The following is a 22,838-nucleotide window of genomic DNA, read 5'->3' as shown; positions in this document are numbered from 1 at the left end:
ACGGTCCTGGCTCTGATCAGGCCGGGGGCCGTGGACGCTACCCTAAACAGAGGATACTTACCCGGATGGGCTCAGCTGACTGTCCGTCTTCCTCCTCCATTGCGAGCTCGTGACGGTCTTTCCTTCCTTGCCGGTGGTGGATGTTAGTTGATACGGTGGTGGGTGGGTATGGGTGGTTCGGCACAATGGTATGGGGTGATCAGGGTGTCCGACACCAACGCGTTTCGACCTGTTCGGTCTTCCTCTGGGAGCATATAGTCAGTCTGTGAAGTTCATGGATCTTAAATGTCGCTGTCTTCCTTGTGGTTGGTTAGTGAAACGACATCATCATGTTCTGATTGGCTTAAAATTACTGTGGTATATGAACGGCTTGTGTTTACCTAGGTTACTATGGTGATTAGTCAGAAGTCTTACGCTTACTTGTATTCGTGGATAGGATAGTTAATATCCTCCTTTCCAACATATTCTCAAAGGTGGAGTTCATTGGGTATAATAAACGGTAACTTGGAAACATTAATCGCTTAAGCTGTGGATTGATCTATTACATATAGGTTATGTCGAAGCCTTGTAATGGATGAGATTCCCATACAGGTACTTCTGTGGTGTTGGATGGGTTAATCCCTGCTAATTTATATCGCTGATTTGTGTTTAAATAGTACCAGTCCTGCATGGAGTTAATCCTATTGATGTATGCGGACCCAATTTAACTGTAATTATTCTAATTCCCTAAATATTCTTATTGATAAAAAAGTAATATACATACATATATATACATATATATATATATATATATATATATATATATATATATATATATATATACACACACACACACACACGTATACATGTATACATATATATACACACACATACAGTACATATATAGTATTCCTAGGTGTTTTTAATTTTAGCTGTTAATGCAGAGATTAGCTCAATCCCACAAAGTATAATCAGGATTTAACTCATACAGTACAGATATGAGAGTGAGGTGTATATAGAAAACAAGTCGACATGTATCGTATGATTAGGATTGGGATTGATATTGTTTCTTGAAGAATTCATACATACTAGGTGTATTTTTTGTAGGATCAAACCTAACTTACTCTTGTGGTATAGAAATTCATTTATTTGTAGGGTAAGGGTACTTGAAATGGTATTCGTATATATACAAGTATAACGTGTTTCCATATCACTGGTAATGCTGAGGTCTTGATAGGAAACAGTTATGGGAATCCTATGGATGATAATTCTACCAACATGATAATGTATAGGATTATTGTTTGCATATTAAAGATCTAATTTCGTTATCACGATTCAACCCTTTAGGGTGGAACGTTGGTAATTCATACATCCACCCTAGTTCTACTTTGTTTATATGGTATTCGAAATCCCCCCCTCTACAATTGGGTCTTACGGTTTGTAATGCTAGAAAGCTAAGATCTTTTGTATTGCTGTTATGATGATCATTGAAATGTTTTGATAAGAAGCTAGAGAGTCACAACCTATCAAAACATTTCAATGATCATCATAACAGCAATACAAAAGATCTTAGCTTTCTAGCATTACAAACCGTAAGACCCAATTGGAGAGGGGGGCATTTCGAATACCATATAAACAAAGTAGAACTAGGGTGGATGTATGAATTACCAACGTTCCACCCTAAAGGGTTGAATCGTGATAACGAAATTAGATCTTTAATATGCAAACAATAATCCTATACATTATCATGGTGGTAGAATTACCATCCATAGGATTCCCATAACTGTTTCCTATCAAGACCTCAGCATTACCAGTGATATGGAAACACGTTATACTTGTATATATACACGAATACCATTTCAAGTACCCTTCCCCTACAAATAAATTAATTTCTATACCACAAGAGTAAGTTAGGTTTGATCCTACAAAAAATACACCTAGTATGTATGAATTCTTCAAGCAACAATATCAATCCCAATCCTAATCATACGATACATGTCAACTTGTTTTCTATATACACCTCACTCTCATATCTGTACTGTATGAGTTAAATCCTGATTATACTTTGTGGGATTGAGCTAATCTCTGCATTAACAGCTAAAATGAAAAACACCTAGGAATACTATATATGTACTGTATGTGTATATATATATATATATATATATATATATATATATATTACTTTTTTATCAATAAGAACATTTAGGGAATTAGAATAATTACAGTTAAATTGGGTCCGCATACATCAATAGGATTAACTCCATGCAGGACTGGTACTATTTAAACACAAATCAGCGATATAAATTAGCAGGGATTAACCAATCCAACACCACAGAAGTACCTGTATGGGAATCGCATCCATTACATGGCTTCGACATAACCTATATGTAATAGATCAATCCACAGCTTAAGCGATTAATGTTTCCAAGTTACCGTTTATTATACCCAATGAACTCCACCTTTGAGAATATGTTGGAAAGGAGGATATTAACTATCCTATCCACGAATACAAGTAAGTGTAAGACTTCTGACTAATCACCATAGTAACCTGGGTAAACACAAGCCGTTCATATACCACAGTAATTTTAAGCCAATCAGAACATGATGATGTCGTTTCACTAACCAACCACAAGGAAGACAGCGACATTTAAGATCCATGAACTTCACAGACTGACTATATGCTCCCAGAGGAAGACCGAACAGGTCGAAACGCGTTGGTGTCGGACACCCTGATCACCCCATATCATTGTGCCGAACCACCCATACCCACCCACCACCGTATCAACTAACATCCACCACCGGCAAGGAAGGAAAGACCGTCACGAGCTCGCAATGGAGGAGGAAGACGGACAGTCAGCTGAGCCCATCCGGGTAAGTATCCTCTGTTTAGGGTAGCGTCCACGGCCCCCGGCCTGATCAGAGCCAGGACCGTCGGCACCTCCCTCGCTTGCTGGTGCACTCGAGCACGATCCCCGGCCCTGTCCCTGGTCACAGGGGCAGTGTCCGTGCTCGTGCAGAATAGTGCGCCGCAGCTCAGAGTGATCCCCGCTGCAGGCTCAAGCTGGTTGTCCCCGGATCGCAAGAAGATTCACCCCAGGCAACGTTCACATCGTGTTTGGAACATTACCCAAGGTACTGAAATAGAGATCAGCGGGACGCCGCTATATATCTCTCACACCCAGATTTTTGTCATCTATATACACTCACATGTGTACTGATATTGGTGGTCATACGGCACAGGTGACCTATTCATTTAATCAGTTTGCTAAACCCATTATTTCCTTTTTTTTTTCTTGGTTTTTCCATTCATTGTTTATTAATATTGGCTACCCATGCAAGTCTGGCAGCAGATTTTTACGTTGGAAATTGAACTACTACACTATTCCAGAAGGGGATAGGTTGTGCAGTGTGGGTACACCTATACTTTTTTCACGTATGTGTACAAAACACACTAACACACTGTAATATATTTTAACAATAGCAATTGTAGTCTCTCAATAAATACCTTTCTATAATATTTCCTGCCTACTCACATTCATCTATATTCAAAATTATATACCATGTAGTATAGAGGTTGTGCGCAGCACCAGGTAAATACTTATATATTGTCTTTTACTGGATGAAGTCAGGCATCCTCCAGAGCAGCAGCAAACCATCTTTTAGAGTCCCTAACATTTACTTAAGTTGCGCAAGACCATCAATCTATTTTCTATATATTGCAGCTCTATCATGGCTTGCTGCAGGTCCACAAGCATAGACTGAGTCACACTACCCGGTTTTGTTACCAGCATACAGAGGGTATTATCTTTATATTGCGGCCCACGTGACTACCCAGCATCAAATTTAAACGGTATCAGATCATTAAGAGCAGCCAGACGCGGCTGCTCTGAAAAGTTACACACCATCAGATCCATATCCGTACTCCAAGCCAGAGGGCACCTGTATCTAACTGATTCACAAATACCACCAGGGATAATAAGGGTACACTGCACCTATATTACCTTAATGAGATTTTCATACCCACACTACTGGAATATTTTACTATACAAAAGGCATCTGTCTAGTAATACCCAGAGAGCATGGGCGTAGCTATAGTGGATGCAAGGGGTGACATTGCTATGGGTCCGGTTCACTTACACCTAGGTCATATAGTTGTCTAACAATACATACTGGGACACTACAGTGTGGCATAGTATGTACTGGGGTCACTGTCTGGCATAATGGGCCTGATTCAGAGCCGCACACAATGCCAATGTACACGTAGTTGAATGATCCTTTGCAACTGAGCATGCATGAAAAATTCTGAAATCTCCTACGGCACATGCGTTACCCTGAGTGTGCACACAAAGGTGGTGTTGCAATCAATTCAGGCGGTATCATAAAAAGCACAGACGTACAGTATAACACCACCTCAAATGCTACCTAGCTGAGCTGTGGCAGACGAAAATCAAGGAGAAAGATCCTTTCTAAGCCATCCTTGGCGCAATCCATTATTTCAAGGCTCCGGATATACAGTACTAAGCAGTACTTAGTGCAAAGGTGTTATCATGCACTATTACCGCAGTCGCACCAAACAGCCCTTTTTTAGCACCAGGTCCTGTGCGACTTGGTTTGCGCAGAGCATCTTCTTCGCTTGAATGTGTGCCTATTGCTGGGTATACACTGGGCATTCAATCAAACAGCCGATATATTGTGAGTGTGTCGGTGGGTGTGTACCCCCTATATGGCTGAACGACATTGTTCACACACATCTCATCGGCTGTGCAGTACAGCCAATGGCCGATATACCTGCCCATACACTTACTGCAGGGACTGAAGTCACAGCTGGGAGGGCAAATTAAAATGCCCGCCTACATGTGACATCAGGATAACATGTCGAGCGGCTGATCGGTGTGTATACTTACCTGAATCGGCCGCTCGGTGGGCGGTACGGCCAGTTGGCTGTCAAGTCGACCTATAGTCGCAATGCGATACGACATAACCACTTCACTAGACTGCTCTAATTAATTTGATATATCTGTGTGCAACGGATTCTGAATCTGTATACAAAGTGATGTTATGCAGCAGCTTTTTTTCATGCCAGATTCCTTTGTACAGATTCATACTCCGTCGCCAACAAATACACAGGTGTCGCGTATCAAATTAATCAGTACAGTCCAATGAAGAGCTTGAGAAACATTTGAGTGAAAAAACTCACTCGCGCTGCATGGAGAATTGGGGCTGGGTGCATAAGGAAACATATGTATTTGGTTAAATACAAATTTAAATGCTACAAAACAAAATGTTAGTTTTGTTAGGAAAATGTTATTGAAAATGGGATTTTGGTACCTACCGGTAAATCCTTTTCTCTGATTCCACAGGGGACACTGGAGGTGCTTACGCTGGGGTATAGAGGCGTGGATAACTGGAGCTGGCACTTTAATTAATTTAGAAGTGTGAAGGTCCTCCCCCTCTATGCCCAATCAGCCCTCAGTTTAGAAAATGAAGACCGAGAGGAGATTGAGAACAAGCGTAATAAAAGGAGAGAAGAACACACAATAACTGAATCATACAACATATGGAACAAGCCGAACAGGCAGGCAAAGAGCGCAGTGGTGGGCGTCCACTGTCCCCTGTGGAATCAGAGAAAAAGGATTTACCGGTAGGTACCAAAATCCCATTTTCTCTTTCATCCACTAGGGGACACTGGAGGTGCTTATGCTGGGGACGTCCCAAAGTTTTCCCCACGGGCGGGAGCGCTCTGCGGCACCTGCAGAACTAGGCGGCCAAACCGGGATGCCGAAGTAGCAAACGTATCAAATTTGTAAAACTTGACAAATGTGTGAACTGAAGACCAAGAGGCCGCATGGCGCAATTGTGACGTGGAGGCTCCTCTACTGGCCGCCCATGACGCACCCACAGAACGTATGGAGTGAGCCGAAATGGACGAATGAGGCAGACTGTCGGCACTAACATAAGCCTGATGAATAGTCAGCCGAATCCAACGTGCCAAGTCTGCTTAGACGCTGCTCAACCCCTCCGAACAGCATCATAGAGAACAAAAAGCGACTCAGACTTACGGAGGGACGTAACCACATCCAAAGTAGAAGAACTACCAGAGTCCTCCACCAACGACGGTACCACAATAGGCCGATTGATATGAAAAGCCGACATAACCTTGGGAAGGAAGGCGGCTACCGTCCGGAGTTCCGCCCTATCAGCATGAAACACAAAGTAAGGTGGCTTATAAGACAGAGCACCCAATTCTGAAACTCTACGATCCGAAGCGCGAGCCAGGAGAAGGACCGTCTTCCAAGACAGGTACTTAAGATCAACTTCCTCCAAGGTTCAAACACGGACGACTGAAGAAACAGAAGCACTAAGTTTAGATCCCAGGGAGCTATTGGAGGTACAAAAGGGGGCTGCACGCGCAAGACCCCGTGAAGAAACGTCTGCACCTCAGGAATGAGGGCCAATTTCCTTTGAAAGAAAATGGAAAAGGGCAGAAACCTGCACCTTTAAAAGTTTCCCAGACGAAGGCCAGAATCCAGACCTGTCTGAAGGAAAAGCAGAAACCGTAACAAACGAAAAGTCCTAGACGGAAGACCCAAACTGGAACACCATGAGATATAAACACGCCAGATGCGATGATAATGCGCAGCCGAAACTGGCTTCCTGGCGCGTATCATGGTGGGAATCACCGCGTCTGGGATGCCTCTTCGTCTTAGGATATCGGTTTCAAGAGCCACCCCGTTAAACGCAGTTGCGCTAAGTTGGGGTGTATGAAAGGGTCCTGCTGTAGAAGATCTGGGCGCAGAGGAAGGGGCCACGGATCGACTGACAATAGGGACCGAAAGTCCGAGAACCAACTTCTCCAAGGCCAGTTCAGAGCCACAAGAAATACAGAGTCTGTCTCTTGTTTTATCCTTTTTAGAAGACTAGGAAGAAGCGGAATCGGAGGAAAAAGGTAAACGAGGTCGTAGATCCACGGACTTGTCAGAGCGTCTACTGCTTCTGCTTGCGGATCTCGAGTTCTTGACACGTATACTGGGAGCTGACGATTCAGTCGTGACGCCATGAGGTCCACCTGAGGACATCCCCATCGACGTATCAGCATGTTGAACACGTCTGGATGAAGCGTCCATTCCCCGGGATGGATTTCTCGTATAGCCATGCACCTCTGAGTCCCTCCTTGGCGGTTAATGTAAGCGACGGCCGTCGCGTTGTCGGACTGAACTCTTACCGGACGAGCCTTTAAAAACTCTGTTGCCTCTATCAGAGCATTGTAAATCGCTCTAAGGAGGTCATTCAGACCCGCTCGTGAGCAAAGGACGCTCGCAAGCGGGTCAATGTTGCCCCACTGCTCATGCGCGAGACCAGGATAGCGACGGGCTCTACATCGCTCCGGGTCTCGCACCAAAGGGGGCGTGCTGTCGATGTTGATTGACAGCACGCCCCCTTTGGTGGGCGTGCCGGGAGCGTGGCTGCCAGACGGAGGCGTTCCCATGGGAACGCCTACCGTCTGAAGCCGGCCCCACTGACATCACTAGTGATGTCAGTGGGAGTGATTTTGGCTCTAATAGAGAAAAAATCACTCCTGGGCTTGCGGCAGCGAGACCCTACCGTAGGGTCTCGTCGCAAGCCCGATGGACGCGATGGTCAAAGACCATCGCGACCATCTTTTTGGCCGCTCGCATATGCTGTGGGTGGTCACCCACAGCTATGCGAGCGGCCAGGAGGCCGCTCCATTTTCAGATAGGAGGGCACTGATTCAGAGCGAGCGCTCTGGTCAGAGTGTTCAGCTCTGAATCAGGCCCTAAGTTCCAACACATTTATGGGACACTTCTGTTCTAGAGGGGACCATCGACCCTGAAAGTGGTAATCGAGGACTACTGCTCCTCATCCTCGGAGGCTGGCATCCGTTGTTACGATGAGCCAGTCCCACACTCCGAATCTCTGGCCCGCTAAAAGATTTGTGGATTGCATCCACCAGAGAAGGGCCACTCTGGTAACCGGTCTCAGACGGATCTCTTGGTGCAGAAGCAGATGAGACCCTGACCCCTGTGCTAACAGGTCCAGCTGAAAAAACCCTGGAGTGGAACTGGCCGAACTGTAGTGCCTCGAAAGCAGCTACCATCTTTCCTAAGAGAGCCAGACAGAGAAGCATTGACACCCTCTTTGGTCTGAGGACCAGCTGAACTAACAACCGGATATCCCTGGCCTTGTCTGTTGGAAGAAAAATCCTCTGTGATTCCATATACAATATCATGCCCAGAAATAGAAGTTTCTGGGACAGATTGAGATTCGACTTCTTGAAGTTGATTATCCAACCGTGTTGGTTTAGAGTATGATAGGTCAATAAGGCATGATCTGTTAGAAGAGATACCGATGGAGCCTTGAGCAACAGATCGACCAAATAAGGGATTATGGGCCTGATTCAGAGCCGGACGCTCTGACCAGAGCGCTCGCTCTGAATCAGGACCCTCCTACCTAAACTTGGAGCGGCCTTTTGGACGCTCGCATAGCTGTGGGTTATCACCCACAGCTTATGCGAGCGTCCATGATGATGGTCACGATGGTCAAGACCATCGCGACCATCGGGCTTTCGACGAGACCCTGCGTATGAACTGCTCGCAGTGCTTGTGGTAGCATTTTCCTACCGCAATCATGCGAGCAGTTCAGGCTAAAAGACAACCAAGTAACGTGGTCGATGACGCTGCTTTGTTAATTATGCACACCCTTAAAACGCCCGTTTTGACCGTTTGGCACGCCGGCGTTCGGATCTCCACTCCCCGTTTTCAAGCACCTTCCCCTGTTACCACCCACAAACGCCTCATTCTGTCACTCAAATTAGCAGGCATTCGCTATTTTGCGAGCACACAATTTCAGACCGCATGCGTATTACAACCCATACGCATGCGCAGTTGTGCGAACATCGCTCGGAGCGAACGAGCGGCCGCTTACGAGCGGCTCTGAATCAGGCCCTTAGTCAGCAGCCCAGCGCCTCATGCAACAGCGGGAGGATGGAGTTCAGGGAGCCGCTCTGTAGCGCTCTGCATAAGCTGCCCAGCACACTAAGTTTGTAACAACGCTGGGCAGTGGCGGGGCAGGGAGCCGGGGGATGCGCAGGTGGTTACTCACTGCGTGGTCCCCGACAGAGTCTCTCTGCAGTCAGCACTTCTCTTCTTTCTGTTGAGAAATGTGCTGTGGCGGTAAGGAGCTGTCAGTGCTTTTCATATAAGCGCTGTGCACTCCTTCCTGCCTTCTATAAAGACAGGGCGCCAGGTACCCGGACCCCACCTTTAGAGGTGGCGAAGGGTACCCAAAAGTGTCAAAAGATGTAAAAAAAATAAAATTAAGAAATCTAAATAAATAAAATATATGTGTTGCTGGATCACACGGATTGTGACCAGCTCCTAGTAGGCACATTTTCTAAACTGAGGGCTGATGGGGCATAGAGGGGGAGGAGCTTCACACTTCTAATTAATTAAAGTGCCAGCTCCAGTTATCCACGCCTCTATACCCCAGCGTAAGCACCTCCAGTGTCCCCTAGTGGATGAAAGAGAAACATATAGTTAACAGTGTGATGAAAATTAAAAAAATTCAAATCATACTAAAAAATAGCAATAAAAGGTAGTCCCTTTAATAGCAAAGTACAGACACGTGCATGCAGCATAATATTGCAGTAGGCTGCATCATGGTCTGATTCTCACGGTTACCATACACAGTTGTACTGGAAAAACAGTGTTATTGAGCATACATGGCTTTGCAGCTCAAGCACTAAAGGCAAAAACAAACAAAAGATGCTGACACCAGAAGGATTTGCGGAGAGGTACTTATTCACATCAGCTCTCCAGCCACTACAAAATTTATACATTACAGCGCTAATCCAACCTGTACGTTTGCGATGTACAGCAATACAGACTGTTCATTAATGCAGTTATCACGGAGACTGACATCATCCCACCTTTGCAGCAGCCTCAGAACCAAATACTAAGGAACAATACAGAAGAGTAGACAGAGAGGTGAAAACTGTTCCATACAGTCTGCAAAAGCTAGAGGTTGGTGGTGGGTTTATTTGGCTAAGATTTATATGCTTGACGCCAGGTTAGGGCTCAATTTTCTATTAATGGTTCCATAATGTGCTTAAAAGCAACAATCAATATAATAAACTCATGTTAATATTATGCAGGGCCGGACTGCCCATCTGGCCATTCTTACAAATGCCAGAAGGGCCGATGGCCACATGGGCCGGTCAGGCGTCAAATCCTGGCCCAGCACTGCTCGACCGGGAAACTGAAAGACGGGGCCATTCTGCCAGGCCCCTGTGACTTGTGGTACGCCCCGTGAGATGAGGCCACGCCCTATTTGCGGGCGCGCACTCAGGGGGGCTGCCAAGGGCTGCTCAGCAGCCCCAGTACGTCCCTGCTATTATGTGATTAATACTAACTAACTGATAATTTGCCAATTCCAATTTTTCCTGTGAACTATTTACTATATTTTCATTAGCATGTTTTGTAGATTACCATTTTCTTCTCAAGGGTAAAGTTTAAATAAATGCCAGCAGCAGCTACAAGTCTGCTACAGAGAACTGTCTGCCCCAACAGATTACCATGGCTACCAGCTTTTTCTTTCATGCTGTGGAGAGCAGCGCAACCTGTGCTTTTATTAAGAGGCAAGAACGCTGCATGACAACAGGTCAATTGTAAATGGCAATGCATATTCTTTTAATAAATTAAATGGTTGTGCACACCTAAATTACTACACAGTAGATGTGATTGAACATTTTGTACTGGTGTCTAAAAGTCTACAATACACTAATCTAAATACAAGAAGCAGCTGCCGTTGCTGTATAATAAGCACCAATCACACTAGTGTAGCTTTTAATGTTTACTTGCTTTCCTATACTAAGCTATTAATAACAAGAGGAGATCTCAACACAATCTGAATGCATTTACAGTGCAATTATATTCCTAAAGCTGGGTACACATTGAGATGAGGTTGGCATGATATGTCGTTTCTGGCCGAATCGGAATGACAAATTGGCCGCATCTCTCAGCGTGTATGGCCAATATGTGCGCTCCCCGCTTGTGACATTGTCATTGTCCGGTCGGCCGTGCTGCACGTCCAGCCAGACGATATCGCAAGCGGCCCTGTTGCAGGTAATGAAGGATGGAACAAGGTATCGTTCCGTCGTTCATTACCTCCTTCTGATTTGTACCCATGATCCGATATGTCAACCCGTCGGGCCGACATATTGGCTGGGTACACATCGAACATCAAGAGCTCTACTTTCTGAAACGGTATATATTGTTTTATTTCACCATTTCCCAATGTATTGCCCAAACAATCCTATGCTTTTAATATCAATGTTTCTAAGCCAGCAATTTTCAATATCAAAGCATACCAATAAATGTGATTACAATTAGCCAGTGCACCTTGTACAACTTCTTTTTTTCTAACGTGGATCATTTTCAGGTTACTTGTTTGGCACCCCCTTAATGAAATAATTATAGGGGTGTAGACTGACTGTATTAAAAGTTAATAATCGGTTCAATCTAAGGTGCAAGTTACATTTCCAGTCAGTAACCCAACAACATTGTATAGAAATGTTAAGGCTTAAATGGCAGATAAAAGAAAAAAATATAATCCTTAGTACAGTGCCCCCCTCCCCCACCTTCATTGCAAAATGCAGAATCATCATGTCATGTGCTGCTCCATGGGGTCAAAGTCAAGAATCCTGTCTTTTGGTTTTAAGTCTGGAATTACTTATATAACACATGTTGCGGTTTGCTTAATCAGGCGAATTTGGGGTCCTACATGGAAATTCTTGTGATGTTACAGTGGACTTCCAAAGCAAAAGGCAAATAAGAGGAAATCTTTACTTTGTGGCAGATCTCTAAATAGCCAAGAATATTAGAGTCCATTGACAAAAACAATTTGTGCCATATTATGCAGCTGACTGCAATATACTATACTCCAACAGCATGGCTGCAATATACTATACTCCATCTGTAATGTTAGATACGGATACTTAAAATGAAAATATATTTGGAAATGCTGTGAAGAGAATAAGCCACCTACCCTGAACAAAATAAAAAAAAAACAAAACATTGTATTATATATGTATTATATAAGTAGTATCGGCGGACGAACCCTAACCCTCCCCAGTGGTGCCTAAACCTAACCCCCCCTTCGGCACCCTGAACCTAACCCACCCCGGCAGGTCCCTAAACCTAACCACCCATCCCGGCCTAACGCTAACTGTAACCCGCATACTTACCTTCGGGATGTTGATGTCGGCATTCTGGCGTCCTGACTGGATCCTCCTACAGGATATTTGTTTAGCTGCAGGCAGGGGATGGTGGTAGAGGATGAAGGGAACAGAGATGAGAGACAGGGAGTGTTGAGGGGGGCAGAGATGAATCGTAAGCAGATTGCGGGTGAGAGGGACAGAAATGAGAGACAGGAAGACGGAGTTAGGGAATGAAGGGTACAGAGGCAGGGGGGAAAACACCCTGCAACGCCGGGCAGATGGGTCCGATACACTAGTATGAATTTATTCAGGTAGACCAAAAGTGAATTGGAAAAAAAGAAGGTATAGTAGTTCTAACGAGGGGGGTGGGACAGTAGGGGGTGGTGTGTGCGCGTGTGTGCACGTGAGTGCGTGTCTGTCATTTCAGTCCTCCCTAGGACTTTTTTCAAGATACATTGATGGAGTCACCAAACACCATATGTTCACACACACGTGAACAGTTAGAGAACACACCCCCAATATATTAAAACACATCAACCAACCATGAGTGAGACGGACTACAATAGCCCAAACATACTGTATAGTGTTCAACACCTTACTAAAGATTCAACTGTATAAATGTAATATATTATAAACACGCTATATAAAATATACCTGCTGGCTTGATCCACTGTATCGCGATCATCAGTAAGTATAGAACACGTGACACCGGACACCCGGAAGAATCAGTGTGCGTATGCACAAGCCAAACAACAGAGCGTCTCACAGCAGTGGAACACACGCGTCATCAAGGATCACCATCACAAATCTCCTGTCTGTGGGCCTGATTCAGACCCGCTCGCGAGCGCTGAGCGCTCGCAAGCGGGTCGATGGTGCCCTAGTGCGCATGCGCACGACGGAGGCTGCTCCATCGTGCACATGCGCGAGACCCGGCTAGCGACGGGGAAGCCGTCGCCCCGGGTCTCGCACCAAAGGGGGCGTGCTGGCGATGTTGATTGACAGCGCGCCCCCTTTGGTGGGCGTGCCAGGGGCGTGGCTGCCAGACGGAGGCGTTCCCATGGGAACGCCTACCGTCTGGGTCCGGCCCCACTGACATCACTAGTGACGTCAGTGGGAGTGATTTTGGCACTGATAGAGCCAAAATCACTCCAGGGCTTGCGGACACAGAGACCCTACCGCAGGGTCTCGTCGCAAGCCCGATGGTCGCGATGGTCTTGACCATCGCGACCATCTTTTTGGCCGCTCGCATATGCTGTGGGTGGTCACCCACAGCTATGCGAGCGGCCAGGAGGCCGCTCCAAGTTTAGGTAGGAGGGCCCTGATTCAGAGCGAGCGCTCTGGTCAGAGTGTCCGGCTCTGAATCAGGCCCTGTGTTCCATCAGTGCTAAGGAACGCAAGTAGGAATTGGATCAATTCAGCAGTAACATTGTAAATACAGAACTCTATATATAGTAGCACTAAGACCTAGTAAAAATTACCACTATGTGGCAACTAAAGCAAGCATGTGGAACAAGTGTCATAAATAGCATCATTGTACAATGACAGAATCACAAATTTACAAATATCCCATGATACTGAGGGCCAGATTCAGAGCCGGACGCTATTTGCGCTCGCTCGTTCAGAAAAAGGGGCCGGCTATTTAAATTGAGTGCTCGCTCTTTGCGGTCTGTTGACGCCTCTATGTCTGAGCGAGCGAACGAAACATGCGCTCGCTATTTTGTAAAGACGCCCCCTGGCCGCTCGTATCCTACATCATCACCGCTATTTATTAGATTAATCGAGTACATCGAAAGGTGTCTGAACTGCTCGCAGTGCTTGTGGTTGGATTTTCCTACCGCAATCATGCGAACAGTTCAGGCTAAGAGATAACCAAGTGACGTGGCCGATGATGCTGCTTTGTTAATGCACACCCTTAAAACGCCCGTTTTGACCGTTTGGCACGCCTGCGTTCGGATCTCCCCTCCCCGTTTTCAAGCACCTTCCCCTGTTACCACCCACAAATGCCTCATCCTGTCACTCAAATTAGCAGGCACTCTCTATTTTGCGAACACACGATTTCCGACCGCACTGACTGGTTGGCGCATGCGCATTACGACCCATACGCATGCGCAGATGTGCGAACATCGCTCGGAGCGAACGAGCGGCTCTGAATCAGGCCCTGAGTCCATATCTCTCCTCAGGGATAAAAATGTAAGGTCACAAACTGCACCAGAGCCAAAAAGACAGAAAATAAAAAAGAAAGAAAACAAGATAAGAAACAAAAAACAAAATGATGTCCACATATGCAGCTAACCCATGGAGTCAAATATCAATCTAAAAAAAATAAATACCAAAGTGTAGTGATTCATTCAGTCCACGTGGCCATATCGTATTAAGTTTATGGATCCATAGGGCTTCCCTACAAAGTAGTATCTTCGCTCAATTGCCCCCTTCTTGTAAGAGGGGGGATCCAGTTGATGATTAATGCCGCAGCAGAATGATGTGCATTATAGAAGTGTTTGGCCACCGGTTTGTCTGTTGTTCTGGTCACAAGGGCTGACCTGATCGACTATCTGTGATTGGCCATTCTTTCATGGAACGGGCGAACAGTCTTTCCGACATAAATATATGAACATGGACAGCTTAAGATATACTGTAAAGGACGTGATCAGATGTACATGTCAAACAATATTTGATCCTAATCTTATTTCCAGTGTGTGGATGGTGAAAGAAATTGCCCACATTCATACTTCTACACGTCATGCAATCTGCACAATGGAAACACCCAGTCCTCGCCGATGGTAACCAGGTAGTGGGGTTCACTGACTAACCCATTTCAGGTCCCATTAGCAGGTTTTTAAATTGAATCCCCTTTTGTAGCTCATCAGTGGTGTCTTTGGTAGGGTTCCTTTAAAGGACGGAGCTGAAGTCACCAATGGCCAATGTTGTTTAATGGCTTTCCTCACTGTGGCACCTGCTGTATCGTGATTGGTGGTAATAACAAATGTTTTTTTTTTTTTTATTGTACGTCGATTCCTTTTATTGGCACTAGCCATGTATAAATATTGTGCTTTAGTGAGGCATTGTGTAATAACCTCATCAGTATAACCTCTTTCACTGAAATGAAGTTTCATGTCTTAACGTTGTGCTGCTGCAATGACTGGATCCGAATTGTTCCGTAGAACCCAAAGGAATTGTGAAGTCGGCAGATTTCTTTTTAAGGATTGTGGGTGATGGCTAGCAAAAAACAACAATGTGTTCCGAGCTGTGTCCTTTTTCACTACCGACATAGGGTATGGTCACAAACTGTACAGAAAGGACACAGAGTTTTGTATTTACAATGTTACTGCTGAATTGATCCACTTTCTACATGTGTTCCTTAGCAGTGATGGAACACAGACAGGGGATTTGTGATGGTGATCCTTGATGACGAGTGCGTTCCACTGCTGTTAGACGCTCAGTTGTTTGGCTTGTGCATACGCACACTGATTCTTCCGGGTGTCCGGTGTCACGTGATCTATACTTACTGATGATCACGATATAGTGGATCAAGCCAGCAGGTATATTTTATGTAGCGCGTTTATAAAATATTACATTTATACAGTTGAATCTTTAGTAAGGAGTTGTACACTATATGTTTGGGCTATTCTAGTTCGTCTCACTCATGGTTGGTGGGTGTGTTTTAATATATTGGGGGGGGGGGGTGTTTTCTAACTGTTCAAGTGTGTACAGTCATGGCCAAAAGTTTTGAGAATGACACAAGTATTGGTTTTCACAAAGTTTGCTGCTTCAGTGTTTTTAGACCTTTTTGTCAGATGTTACTATGGTATACTGAAGTAAAATTACAAGCGTTTCATAAGCGTCAAAGGCTTTTAATGACAATTACATTAAGTTTATGCAGAGAGTCAATATTTGCAGTTTTGATCCTTCTTTTCAAGACCTCTGCAATTCACCCTGGCATGCTGTCAATCAACTTCTGGGCCACATACTGTCTGACGGCCCCCCATTCTTGCCTAATCAATGCTTGGAATTTGTCAGAATTTGTGGGTTTTTGTTTGTTCACCCGCCTCTTGAGGATTGACCACAAGTTGTCAATGGGATTAAGGTCTAGTGAGTTTCCTAGCCATGGACCCAAAATTTTGATGTTTTGTTTCCAGAGCCACTTAGTTATCACTTTTACCTTATGGCAAGATGCTCCATCATGCTGGAAAAGGCATTGTTCATCACCAAACTATTCTTGGATGGTTGGGAGAAGTTGCTCTTGGAAGATGTTTTGGTACCACAGGACGAAGACTTTTGGAGCATGGCCTGGTGTCAAGAAGGGCAGCAAAGAAGCCACTTCTCTACAGGAAAAACATCATGGACATACTGATATTATGCAGAGACTGCATGTGTTTATTCCAATGAGCACACAATTCTGTGAATTAGCAGCTCCACCATTTTGTGAGTGACAGCAATCTCACTCTGTGAGAGTGCTGAATCTGCTGTTAACCACATGATGTCATGGCATACCTTATCTGTATTACGCAAGGAATACATCCATTAAGGCATCAGCCTTAATGATCGTAATTTCTTAGCTTTTTGGAGTTTGAGTGGCAGAAATTCAATAGGTTTTGTGAATTTTCAGATCATGTCTAAGCAGCCTTAATGGGACATGTGAAACCATAAGGTTTTTTTGTCTATGGAATTTCATAACTTTTTTAAAATGTATTAACTATCAGGGTTTGGATGAGCAAACCGGGCCACATGTAGGGGAGAAGATCAACAAAACGGTACACTAGCGCAGGTGGAAGAGGGGACAGCACACAGGAGGTGGTTTGGGAGGTGCAGAGTGCGAGACGTCAGTAGGCGTGCGGGGTAGCGGCAGCAGCAGTGGTGCACAGCAGTGGTGCAGTGCAAAGGGGGCATCAGCGGGCAACAGATGGCTCACTTGTAGTGCGCATGCACCTGAGAAATTAAAATCAATAAGTTACAGATGCACGAACGCAGCAGTGAGATCCATCTACGCATCTATGTTAAAATTTGAATGTGTAAAATAAAAAAAAAGTGCCCCCCTCCCCAAAACACAACCAGCACCGGGCTTTTAACAGCCAGTCCTGGTTGTGTTTAGATACATGGGGAAAATTACGTATGGGGTCCCTTGTATTTAAGCACAACCAGCACTGGGCTAGTCAGAACCAGCCCTGGTTGCCAAGACCCTGGATTGTTGTGGCGACTGTCAGCTGGGGGGGCCCGGTGAAAGGGCTCCCCTGGCTGTGGCATCACCCCCCTGATAGAAAGCGTCCGGTGCTGGTTCTGGTAAATACGGGGGACCTTACGCATTTTTTCCCTCTGTATCTCAGGAAACCAGGGCCGGCTCAGAGCCCAGTGCTGGTTGCGCTGAATACTGGGGACCCCTACGTCATTTGCCTCCTGTATTTTGGCAACAAGGACTGGTTCTGAGAGCTTGGTGCTGGTTGTGCTTAATACGGGGGACCCCTACGTAATTTGTCCTCTGTATTTAGCACAACCAGTACTGGGTTTCCAAAACCCGATGCTGGTTGTTTTTTGGGGGGCGGGGACAGGCCATTTTTTTTTTTTAAGCACAGAAGCAGATATCATGGATCTTCCAGATCCAAGCCTGCATCTGTGTGCTGCTACCTTCCCCGGGTCCTAACGCTTGCCCCACCGCCACTGCCTCCGCTAAGGCCCGCTACGGTCCCCGGGTCCTGGCAGCAGCTAACACCCGCTATTCCTCCCCTGCGCCTTTCCTCCGGGTCCCGCTGCAGCAAACGCCAGTTTCCTTCCCCAAAGCCCACCACTGCTAAAGCCCACAAACGTCGGCCATCTTTGCACACCCAAGTGAAGCCACAGTGAGTACACCTGCCGAGGGCTCCTACTAAGGCTGCGCAAAAAAGTGATATTTCCAATCAGGGGCGGATTGGGAACTAAAAGTGGCCCTGGAAAAATTTCTAGCAGTGGCCTCACATGGGCGGCACCACATCAAATGTAGGCGGGGCAAACAGAGTGGGCGGGATTAGTACATCACTATACCTGTATACATACTGTATAAAGAAATCTAGTGCTACATAGTTGTATGCACATACAAATTTAACGCAAACCACCCCATACATGTACTATGAAGGAATTTATCCATTTCAACAAAATACTAGACACCGCATAAGTACAGGAACAGAATGATACAGTGTGCTTGGATATCCACAACATAATGTTAATTCGCAAGTACAGGGTATTGAGATTGAGGATTATTACCCAATTCAAATTCTGAGTTCTAGTTTAATTGTTTCACACATTGGTACCAGAATAGATTTAGATCCCATAGTGCACAGTTCAGTCATCAGCTTGTTATATGAACATAGTTGAATCTTAACCAATTCCAAACCCAATACAGTGTTCTCCCTTTGCTATATTTCTCAAGTGGTCCACCCAGCAAAATTCCCTGTCGCCCAGCAGTGTGATGCAGGAAAAAGTCACGCTACACTAACGTTTCATACAGAAACGTCAGAGCAGTGAGAATTATTGGCTGTGTCACAGGCGACGTCACAGTGCAGCTCACTGCTCGAAGAAGTAAGGAGGATACTGAACACCCCCTCCACCTTGGCCTACCCTGCACTGGAGGTAAGCATTACAGCCTCTTCTCTCCTACCCAGAGCCGGCCAAACAGCAAGCGAGATGCAGGGTGGGAGGAGAAAAGGCTGCATGATGGGCTGCCCCCCCCTCATCTCCCTGCTACCTCATAGTGATGCTTGGCATACGAAAAAATTCTGGGGAGAACACTGCCAATACAATAACACTGGCTATGCAACAAGTAGATGTGAGAAAGATATACACATTATGTTCTTCAGACCTTTCCCTTTCCTAACTTTATTTTCCTCCTGTTCACTCCTCCTATCTACCCATCCCTCTCTCTCCTGTTCCCGATTACCCTCCTATCTACCCATCCCTCTCTCTCCTGTTCCCGACAACCCTCCTATCTACCCATCCCTCTCTCTCCTGTTCCCGACAACCCTCCTATCTACCCATCCCTCTCTCTCCTGTTCCCGATTACCCTCCTATCTACCCATCCCTCTCTCTCCTGTTCCTGACAACCCTCCTATCTACCCATCCCTCTCTCTCCTGTTCCCGACAACCCTCCTATCTACCCATCCCGCTCTCTCCTGTTCCCGACAACCCTCCCTTCTCTCTTTCCCGTTCTTCTCTCTAACCCTTACATCTCTTTCATGTGAATCTCTGTCCTCCCTTTGCTCACACTCAGACCCTCGCCACTCATTTTACCACTCACCCTGTACTACTTGCTCTCTGGATTTCCCTCGCCAGTCCCATGCATACCCACTTTTCTGCTCAGTGCTGTATACGCATGTTTTATTTACACTATTACCTCAATATTCCAAGTTCTTCCTTCCTTGACATTTTACCATTTTTTTAACTTGTTGAATCTGTTGTCTCACAGCTTTTCAGCTCCAACTTTAGCTTTCCCACATCAGTCATCCCATTAATTTCTTATTTTCTGCTTGCACCAATACACGTCTACCCTCATGTAAAGTGTTTATTCCCTTTTCACACCACTCAGCCCCCTCCCTTCTGCACAAGGCCCAATACCCTTCTTCTACATGCAGTTGCCCTTCCTCCTACACAATTCCCCTGCATCATTTCCCCAAACATTTTGCTCACTTTACCTCCACCCATGCTATGTTCCCTTCCTATGTCCCCCTCCCCAACATATAGACCTTTTCATGGTGTCCTATGCAGCCTTCTTCCTGTCCCATTTGCCCATGTTCCCGCCTTGTACTAATCAGCAATGCAGTTTGCATCTCCGTATCTGTTTCTGTCTCCCCAATATTTCCCAATCCCTGATCTACTTACCCCAATTGCCCTTTTCCAAACTAAATTATCTCCCTGTACTTTGAACACATTTAGTTTCGCACCACTTTCCTCATTTAATTACCTCTAAATTTCTCTCACCTGTTCAGTAAGTTCAGAGGGCCTGATTCAGAGCCGGACGCTCTGACCAGAGCGCTCGCTCTGAATCAGGGCCGTCCTATTTAAATGTGGAGCGGCCTTTTGGACGCTCGCATAGCTGTGGGTTACCACCCACAGCTTATGCGAGCGTCCATGATGATGGTCGCGATGGTCAAAGACCATCGCGACCATCGGGCTTGCGACGAGACCCTGCGGTAGGGTCTCGCTGCCCCAAGCCCAGGAGTGATTTTGGCTTTATCAGAGCCAAAGTCACTCCCACTGACATCATTACTGATGTCAGTGGGGCCGGACTCAGACGGTAGGCGTTCCCATGGGAACGCCTCCGTCTGGCAGGCACGCCCACCAAAGGGGGCGTGCTGTCAGTCACCATCGACAGCACGCCCCCTTTGGTGCGAGACCCCGAGCGACGTATTTCTCGTCGCTCGCCGGGTCTCGCGCATGCGCACGACAGAGCTCCCTCCATCGTGCGCATGCGCATTCGCACATCGACCCGCTTGCGTGCGAACTTCCCTCGCGAGCGGGTCTGAATGACCCCCACTGTCTCATTATCATTTATTATTTAGAAATGCAATAAAAGTGTGCAATGCCAGACAGGTATAACAATAATCATACAGGAAAATAAAGATACATAGAGGATGACTGAGAAGGTGCAGAAATGAAACATCTTTAATTCTGCCCTTTTCTTTAACCAGACACTCCGAGATACATAAGGCTTGTCGACAATCAAAATGTCGACAAGCAGTATGTGGACCCCGAAAGACAGGTTGCAGAATTCCCCTTTAACGTGCACCATCATGTTGACAGTAGTAATGTTGGCACCTGTAAAATGCTTTAAGTATCACCTGCCTTCTAGGGTCCCCATAATGCTTGTCATTTTGATTATTGACAAGCGCACTGCATATAGAGACATATACATACTGACAGATACACACATACAGGCTTACATATAGAGACACATATATACACACATACAGGCTTACATATAGAGACACATATATACACACATACAGGCTTACATATAGAGACACATACAGGCTTACATATAGAGACATATACATACTGTCAGATACACACAGAGATACACATGCAGGCTTACATATAGACACATACATGCTTACATATAGAGACACATACATGCTTACATATAGAGACACATACATACACATACAGGCTTACATATAGAGACACATACAGGCTTACATATAGAGACACATACATACACATACAGGCTTACATATAGAGACACATACAGGCTTACATATAGAGACACATACATACACATACAGGCTTACATATAACGACACATACATACACATACAGGCTTACATATAAAGACACATACATACACATACAGGCTTACATATAGACACATATACACATGCAGGCTTACATATAGAGACACATATATACACATACAGGCTTACATATAGAGACACATATATACATGCAGGCTTACATATAGCGACACATACATATACACTTGCAGGCTTACATACACATACATATACACTTGCAGGCTTACATATAGAGACACATACATACACATATGCACATGCAGGCTTACATATAGAGACACATACATACACATATACACATGCAGGCTTACATATAGAGACACATACATACACATATACACATGCAGGCTTACATATAGAGACACATACATACACATATACAGGTCTACATATAGAGACATACATACACATGCAGGTTACATGTGTGACACATACAGACAGGCATACAACAGAGACACATACTGTACACAGGGGTACATATAGAGACACACACACATATGCAGGCAATGTCACATATATGAGATGGATAGAAAGATGGGCTGGCCTGGGTTACCTCTCAACTCAAGTAGCAATTTCAACCTCCTCCATGATGCCAAGGCAGAAAGTTCAACAAGCAGGTGTGCCCCGCCCCCTGCTAAAGTCAGAGCAGCATGTGCTGGGCTCCAACAATCAGGACTCAGCACACGCTGCTCTGACCTTGGAGTCTCATCACAGAAGCACACAACCATGTTACCCTGGCATAGCCTGTACCCTGCTCAGCCCACTACTGCCCCAGTTTGGATCTCCTCCCCGAACTCCAGTAGTACTACCTTGCTCAACTCACTGCAGCGATAAGAACAGATCCAGGTTGGTGGGGCATCTGCTTCACTCTGCAGTGTCTGCACTGCGTGCAGCAGCGGCTCTCCTTCATTAGCCACGTGGTTTACGAGGAGCTAGCTCGCGGACCACTGTTTGCTCTGACAAGCGGGCTGCTTGTCATTCAGGAAGTGAGGGCGTGGCCTGGGCCGCATATAAGAGAAAAGAAAAAAGGTCACCCGATCAAGCATGCAGGCGGCCCCACAGGTGCGTCGGCCCACCAGGAGGCTACCCGGTGAAGTCTACGGCCAATCCGCCCCTGTTTCCAATCTATTCAATGGCGCATTCTTGAGGTAATAGTTTAAAAACTGCAAATTTCTAATTTACCTGAACCCCAAAAGCACGTACCCTGGCACAGTAGCTACCTAATTAAACAAATCCAAAGTCTAATACTGCATACTGGGCCAGTGCGCACATGTATGTATCAGTTTGTACCTTTGTATTTACTTGCTTTTTGTGCTAATTGTGTTAGATCTAAGCGTGTAACTGTCTTTTTTATTGCAATGTAACGTTTT

At 45.5% G+C, this 22,838-nt stretch overlaps 1 protein-coding gene across 7 annotated transcripts in view; it reads right to left on the bottom strand.

Annotated features, from left to right (window-relative positions):
* PTPRS (protein tyrosine phosphatase receptor type S) overlaps positions 1-22,838 on the bottom strand; it is a 458,571-nt gene that overhangs the window by 353,815 nt on the left and 81,918 nt on the right. The window lies entirely within an intron of this gene.

The sequence above is a fragment of the Taudactylus pleione genome, unplaced genomic scaffold (assembly GCF_031769625.1).
Source record: "Taudactylus pleione unplaced genomic scaffold, aTauple2 ptg000399l, whole genome shotgun sequence".
In the NCBI taxonomy this organism is placed as follows: Eukaryota; Metazoa; Chordata; class Amphibia; order Anura; family Myobatrachidae; genus Taudactylus; species Taudactylus pleione.
Note: the sequence above shows the minus strand (reverse complement) of the source record. Positions and strands in the feature narration are given on the sequence as shown.